Raw genomic sequence first — 7,944 nt, forward strand, 5'->3', positions numbered from 1 at the left:
AAAATTCGTTTTTATTATTCAACATAGTTCCCTTCAAGAGCGATACAACGATTATAACGAACCTCCAATTTTTCGATACCATTTTGGTAGTACTCCTTCGGTTTTACCTCAAAATAGGCCTCAGTTTCGGCAATCACCTCTTCATTGCAGCCAAATTTTTTCCCTGCGAGCATTCTTTTGAGGTCTGAGAACAAGAAAAAGTCGCTGGGGGCCAGATCTGGAGAATACGGTAGGTGGGGAAGCGAAGCCCAATTCATGATTTTTTGTCATCGTTCTCAATGACTTGTTGCACGGTCCGTTGTCTTGGTGGAACAACACTTTTTTCTTCTTCATATGGGGCCGCTTTGCCGCGATTTCGACCTTCAAACGCTCCAATAACGCCATATAATAGTCACTGTTGATGGTTTTTCCCTTCTCAAGATAATCGATAAAAAGTATTCCATGCGCATCCCAAAAAATAGAGGCCATTACTTTGCCAGCGGACTTATGAGTCTTTCCACACTTCGGAGACGGTTCACCGGTCGCTGTCCACTCAGCCGACTGTCGACGATTGGACTCAGAAGTGTAGTGATGGAGCCATGTTTCATCCATTGTCACATATCGACGGAAAAACTCGGGTGTATTACGAGTTAACAGCTGCAAACACCGCTCAGAATCATAAACACGTTGTTGTTTTTGGTCAAATGTGAGCTCGCGCGGCACCCATTTTGCACAGAGCTTCCGCATATCCAAATATTGATGAATGATATGACCAACACGTTCCTTTGATATCTTTAAGGCCTCTGCTATCTCGATCAACTTAATTTTACGGTCATTCAAAATCATTTTGTGGATTTTTTTGATGTTTTCGTTGGTAACCACCCCTTTCGGGCGTCCACTGCGTACACCGTCCTCCGTGCTCATTTCACCACGCTTGAATTTTGCATACCACTCAATTATTGTTGATTTCCCTGGGGCAGAGTCCGGAAAATCATTATAAAGCCAAGTTTTGGCTTCCACCGTATTTTTCCCCTTCAGAAAACAGTATTTTATCAAAACACGAAATTCCTTTTTTTCCCATTTTTTTCACAATAACAAAAGTTGCTTCACAAAAGACGCTCTATCTCACAAACTAATTGACTTACAGACGTCAAATTTTGACACGAATCATTGGAAGGTTGGTGCTATATAAAAATAAAAAAAGAGCTTCCAAAAAAGTAGTTTGGATCCCCAATCTGTGATCCGGAAGTAGTGCAAACTTGGATCATCTCCAATGAATTTTACATGGTCTTGTCATAGGACGGAAGTACTCCCTTTTTGGATCCTTTTCATTGCTTTAGAAGTTGTGCCCTAGAAGTTAATTTGAATGAAGAAATTTAAAAATCGAAAACAATTTTTTTCAACCAATTTCACTTTTTTTCATGAATATGTTTTATTATTACAGAATTATTTTCCTATTATCTAATTTTTACAATTTGAAAAACTTTTTCGCTCCGACCAGGGGTTGAACCTGGGTTTGCTGGCACCATAACAGAACGCCTTAGCACACTCAGCCACAAACGCCATTGAACATAAAGCGTCGAAAGGTCAATCCAAATGTTTGTGATATGATCGTAATACGACACCAAGGAATAACATGCTAATTGCTTCTCGAGATGTTCTTTATAAACGAAAAAATAAGAAACGCAGGTTCAAATCTCACTAGCGGCAATTTTTTTTTATCAAATATTTTTCTAAAAAATTATTTTTTTTATGTCATGCATCGTTTTTATTTTTTATTTTCGGCATATATTTTCGTATAAATATATTTTTATACCCTGCGCCACACTGTGGAACAGGGTATTATAAGTTAGTGCATATGTTTGCAACACCCAGAAAGAGACGAGATAGACACACCGTGTCTTTGACAAAAATGCTTAGGGTGGGCTCCCGAGTCGATATAGCCATGTCCGTCTGTCCGTGAACACATTTTTGTAACCAAGGGATTAGGTAGTACTTTAAGCCCAATCGACTTCGAATTTGGCACAAGTATGTGTTTTGGGTCAAAGTAGAACCCTATTGATTTTGGAAGAAATCGGTTGAGATTTAGATATAGCTCCCATATATATCTTTCGCCCGATATGCACTTATACGGCCCTAGAAGCCTGAGTATTACCCCAATTTGGTTGAAATTTTGCACTAGGTGTACAATTGGTAGTATAGTCAAATGTGCAAAATTTTATTGAAATCGGTTCAGATTTAGATATAGCTCCCATATATAGTTTTCGCCCGATTTACACTCATATGACCACAGAGGCCAATTTTTAACTCCGATTTTGTTGAAATTTTGCACAGGGAGTAGAATTAGCATTGTTGCTATGCGTGCCAAATTTGGTTGAAATCGGTTCAGATTTAGATATAGCTCCCATATATAGTTTTCGCCCGATTTACACTCATATGACCACAGAGGCCAATTTTTAACACCGATTTAGTTGAAATTTTGCACAGGGAGTAGAATTAGGATTGTTGCTATGAGTGCCAAATTTGGTTGAAATCGGTTCAGATTTAGATATAGCTCCCATATATAGCTTTCGCCCGATTTACACTATGACCACAGAGACCAATTTTTAACACCGATTTTGTTTGAAATTTTGCACAGGGAGTAGAATTAGCATTGTTGCTATGCGAGCCAAATTTGGTTGAAATCGGTTCAGATTTAGATATAGCTCCCATATATATGTTTTTCTGATTTCGACAAAAATGGTCAAAATACCAATATTTTCCTTGTGAAATCGCCACTTCTTAGTCGAAAAGTTGTAAAAATTACTCTAATTTTCCTAAACTTATAATACATATATATCGAGTGATAAATCATAAATAAATTTTTGCGAAGTTTCCTTAAAATTGCTTCAGATTTATATGTTTCCCATATTTTTTTTACTAACATTGTGTTCCATCCTAGTGCATTAGCAGACTTAAATTTTGAGTCTATAAATTTTGTAGAAGTCTATCAAATTCTGTCCAGATCGAGTGATACTTAAATGTATGTATTTGGGACAAACCTTTATATATAGCCCCCAATACATTTGACGGATGTGATATGGTATCGAAAATTTAGATCTACAGAGTGGTGCAGGGTATAATATAGTCGGCCCCGCCCGACTTTAGACTTTCCTTACTTGTTTCCATTAAAAATCAACAAAAAGTTAAAAATTCTCGTAATTTGCAAAACCTTCTCAAAAGAACTTCCATGGAAGCGAAAAAGTCAACCGGCATAGGTTCAAATCCCAGCGGGGATGAAATTTATTTTTTTTTTTATTATTTTTTTACTTTTTTATTAATTTCTATTTTTTTTAGTTTTTTATAAGTTTTCTATTTTTTTTGTCAAATTTAATTGTAAAAAATTTGCACTTAAAATAGCCTGATTGCATTCTTTCTAATACTTGTCCACAAGGACTGCATCGGAAGTAGAAAAAAAATCATTGGGGGAACCCAAGATGCGCTTTAGAAGAAATGTTTGTGCAATTGTCCAAAAGGACTGCATCGGAAGTGGAAAAAAATTATTGGGTGGTCCCACGATGCGCTTTAGAAGAAATGTTTGTGGACTTGTCCAAAAGGACTGCATCGGAAGTTGAAAAAACTCGATGGGGGATTCTGGGATGGGCTTTAAAAGAAATGTTTGTGGTACAACTTCCAATTTTTTTTTGCTGGGCATTTAATACTAGCGACGCCATCTATGTGTCAGACCGGGGACTTATCAGCCAACCTGTTATTATACCACTGGGAACTTATGGTTCTCGCAGTTAGGCTTTGCATTGAAAATAGCTTAAGGAAGACTCACACTTTACCTAGATTTGTTGTTTTTTCACCTGTGTTATTTTTTTTTCCTCTATTATTGGGTCATGGGGAAAACTTTCTTCCAGAAAATGTAATCAGATGTAATCGTATTATTAAATCCCGACACAGATACAATATATTAAAAACTAATTGAGTAATTTATATAAAACAAATTACTTAAAATGATGGATATCCTAGAGGAAGTATAAATCAAACACATACACACACTGATTTGGTTTAAATTATTTATAATTTATTACTTCTTTATTGTAACATTTTACATATATATATAGTTTTTGTTATAAATATTGGCATATGATGTTAACTTTAGAGATATTCTTATTATAAAATAAAACATACATTAAAACATAACTATATCAATAGTAGAAACATAGTAATACAAAGATAAGAAAATATCATATTAAAGAGGCATGTTGGAGAGATATTTTAGTTTTGGCAAAAATTTATTGATAGTTCATTAGTCAGTTGTTCTGACTTGTTTTCATATAAATGCTTACAAAGAAACAATATAGAGGTAATTTAAATATTTGATATCTTTATAAATATATATATATTTTTTATGTAACATTTTTTATTTATGCAACATCTTTTTTTCTATATTCATTTAAATACATTTTTAATTATGTTAGCTTTTGTATATAATAATTTATGAAGACAGGTTATAATGATAAATTCTTTACTGTAGTTAACTATTATTTTATTTTCTGTATTTTGTTATAAGTTAACAAAATTTTAAAACTAGTCAAAGATTTAATTTTACAACAAAAAGTTTACAGGTACATTTCAATCATATTCCATTTGTTTGGATTTTTATTATTATTTTTTTTAACTGTGAAGAAAATTAAAATGCCAACGATTTACTATCACATCGAGAACCATGTTGAGAAATTTATAGCACATGTTTTGAAGGCTTATAAACGATACAAGTGAATGCGTCAAAAGTCCTGGGAGTTTGAATTCCTCAAACATCATTTCGATAAACACATCTTTATTATCAATTATGATTATCCCCCATGTTCCGATATTTGGAATCGGAAATCACAAGAATTTATTTTTGTTATAATGAAAATATGGACATACGCTTGGACTGAAATCCAATTTCAATCTGGACTTCGCATCAAAGAGAACTATATTGCCAAATATTGGGTCCATAGATTTTGGGATTAAGATAATATCACCAAAGGAAAATTTTACGATTCTGAATATCGGAATCGGGGGTATGTGTTTCCATTGCTAGGTAGAATCGTAGATACACAGAAAAAAATATCACCAAAATATTTCCAATTAAAAAGTTAATTGAAGTTGAAAATTCAATTTCAATTAATAAATTAATTGATACAATTAACTTTTTAATCAAGATAGAAACATTAAGTTTAATTGAAATTTTTAAAATTTTTAATTAAAAAATTAATTGATACAATTAACATTTTAATCAAATTCGGAGGACTAAGTAAGATAAAAAATTATGAACATTTTTTAATTAAAAATGTATTTCAAACCATCTAAGCCAATTCAGAAAGTAATTGAAAATAGTTAGCCTTTTTTAATCAATTAAAAATTAATTGAAATTTGCTAATGAAATCAATTAATTTTTAATCAAGAATTTTTCTATGCCCAATTACACCTGTGATTGATACTATCATTTTCGTGATTGAAGCCATTTCAATTAAAAAATTAATTGGATCAATTAATTTCATGATTGAATCAGAAAAAAAAATTTTTGTGTGTAGTGCTTGAATATCTTAAACGCATCTTTGTTATGTCGAATTTTTCCCGAGTAGATATAAATATACCGCATTTATAGGATGATAGCATGAACAAAAATCACAAAACAATGTTAGTGTTTTCATCCACCTCCACAAGAGCAAAACTTTTATTTTTCCATTTTTGGTCCTTCGAACCTCCAAAAAAGAAGAACGGACCAGCGGCAGACATTCTAAGGCAAAGAGTAGAACGAAACATAATAAGAAGCTTGTAGTATAAATACAAGTAAGCAACACCGATAACTCTACTAACGAACCGATAATCGTAGCATAAATGTAAGTAAGCAACACCGATAACTCTACTAACGAACCGATAATCGTAGAGTCATCAATTAATTAATGACCGAATTCTTACACGCCTAAGAATTGCAGCATCAGAAAATGAAGCCACCAAGGGTGGCCCAAAAAAGACTGAAGGATTAAAAATGGTTATATCTTTTTTGTTTTTAATATATTTTTTTTTTTGTCTTTTGCATGTTATTTACTGGTTTTTGGAGATAAATCATGGCTACGTATGATGTGCAGCAACGCGTCAAAAACATTTAATTTCTTTATTCTTCTGGAAGGTCAATTATTACAACTGAACGAAATTATCATCGCCATTTTAATGTCCGAACAGCACCCAGTCACAACATGATTAGGAACTTAGTCTCCCGTTTTGAGGAACATGGAAGAGTGCCAGATCTTCCAAGAAGAGGAAGAGGTCGATCTGTGCGCAATGAAGCAGTTATGGAGGCTGTACGGCAGAGTGTAAACGAAGATCCATCTGTCTCTACTCGTCGTCGGGAATTGGGAATCTCCAGAACATCCCTGCAAAGAATTTTGAAGCGGGAATGTTTCCGTATAAAATTCAAATGGCACAGCATCTGCTCCCCCAAGACCATCAGGCTCGCCTGCAACATGCTATTCGTTTTAGTCAAATAGCCATAGAAAATGATAACTATTTAAACAATCTTATAATGAGCGATGAAGCTCATTTCTCCTTAAATGGACATGTAAACAAACAAAATTGTAGATTTTGGGGCACTCACAATCCCAGGGCATTACATCAGCGGGAATTACACGCCGCCAGATGTACTGTTTGGGGCGGTGTTATGGCTGATAAAATTATCTGTCCATATTTTTTCGAAGAAACGGTTAAGGGGGCTCTGTATAGGACTACGCTAGACAATTTTTTGCGTCCACATGTTGAGAATAATCAAAACATATGGTTCCAGCAAGATGGAGCAACTGCGCATACAGCAAGAGCGACAATGGAACTTCTTCATAACATTTTTGGTGAACGAATAATTTCCAGAAATTGTGATTTTGCTTGGCCTCCACGTTCACCAGATTTGACCGTTCCAGACTTTTTTTAAATTCAAGAGCTTAACCACAACATTCAAGCAGAAATAAGCAACTTGGAACCAAAAACTCTACGGGCAGTAATGGAAAATGCGGCTAAAAGAGCCAATTTTTGTTTGCAAGAAAATGGACACCATTTGAGAGATGTTATATTTCACATTTAAATGTAAAAAATTTCCATGAAATATTCAAAAACATAAAAAAAATCAATAAAAATAAAAACAAAAAAAATTACAGTTATTTTTAATCCTTCAGTCCTTTTTTGGTCACCCTGTACTTGTAGACTCTTAAGAATGTATAAATGAACATTTTGCAAAATACAAAAAAGTAAAGATAACAATGCCTGAGAAAAGGAAAAACAGACATTCACAAGTTTCAAACGTGAGCAGACGTAGAAACGAAAACGTAATGGTCGTATTTACCCAAGCTTAGCTGAAAGCTCCACGTGGTGAACTCTTGGTGTGGGGAACGGGCGATACCAATCATCTTTATAACGAATACCAAATTCAATATAACGAATACCAAATTCAAAAACAATTGCCAGTTTAAATTCTGGCTAAATATATTTGTGAATAGACTAAATCTAATCAATGGATTCTCATACGTACCTGCATAGCTTTGAGAAGAAAACTAACGTGTCTAAATATAAAAAACAACCACGAATTCTGCTTTAAATGGTGTATGGTAAAAACAACAATGTGGCAACTTCACATGACATCAATATAACTAGTGATGACATTAATTTGGCCATCGAAATGGGAACAGTAGTATATTAAGTTCCCAATGGTTATACACTATATTAAGCAGTTCGAGGTCCCCATTCTTTTGTCAGTAAATCCGATTAGTTCTTCTTAGTTCTTCATTGGAAATAAGGTTGAACGTGTGCAGTTAATTGAAACCACACATAATATTATTCATGGTCCTTCGAACCGAATTTGGAATTCAATTTATTGGATCAATGAGCATACAGATACTCAGTTCGACTGAAAACCGGCTAGATAGCCACGCATAACATTATTCA

The sequence above is a fragment of the Haematobia irritans genome, chromosome 2 (genome assembly GCF_050003625.1).
Source record: "Haematobia irritans isolate KBUSLIRL chromosome 2, ASM5000362v1, whole genome shotgun sequence".
In the NCBI taxonomy this organism is placed as follows: Eukaryota; Metazoa; Arthropoda; class Insecta; order Diptera; family Muscidae; genus Haematobia; species Haematobia irritans.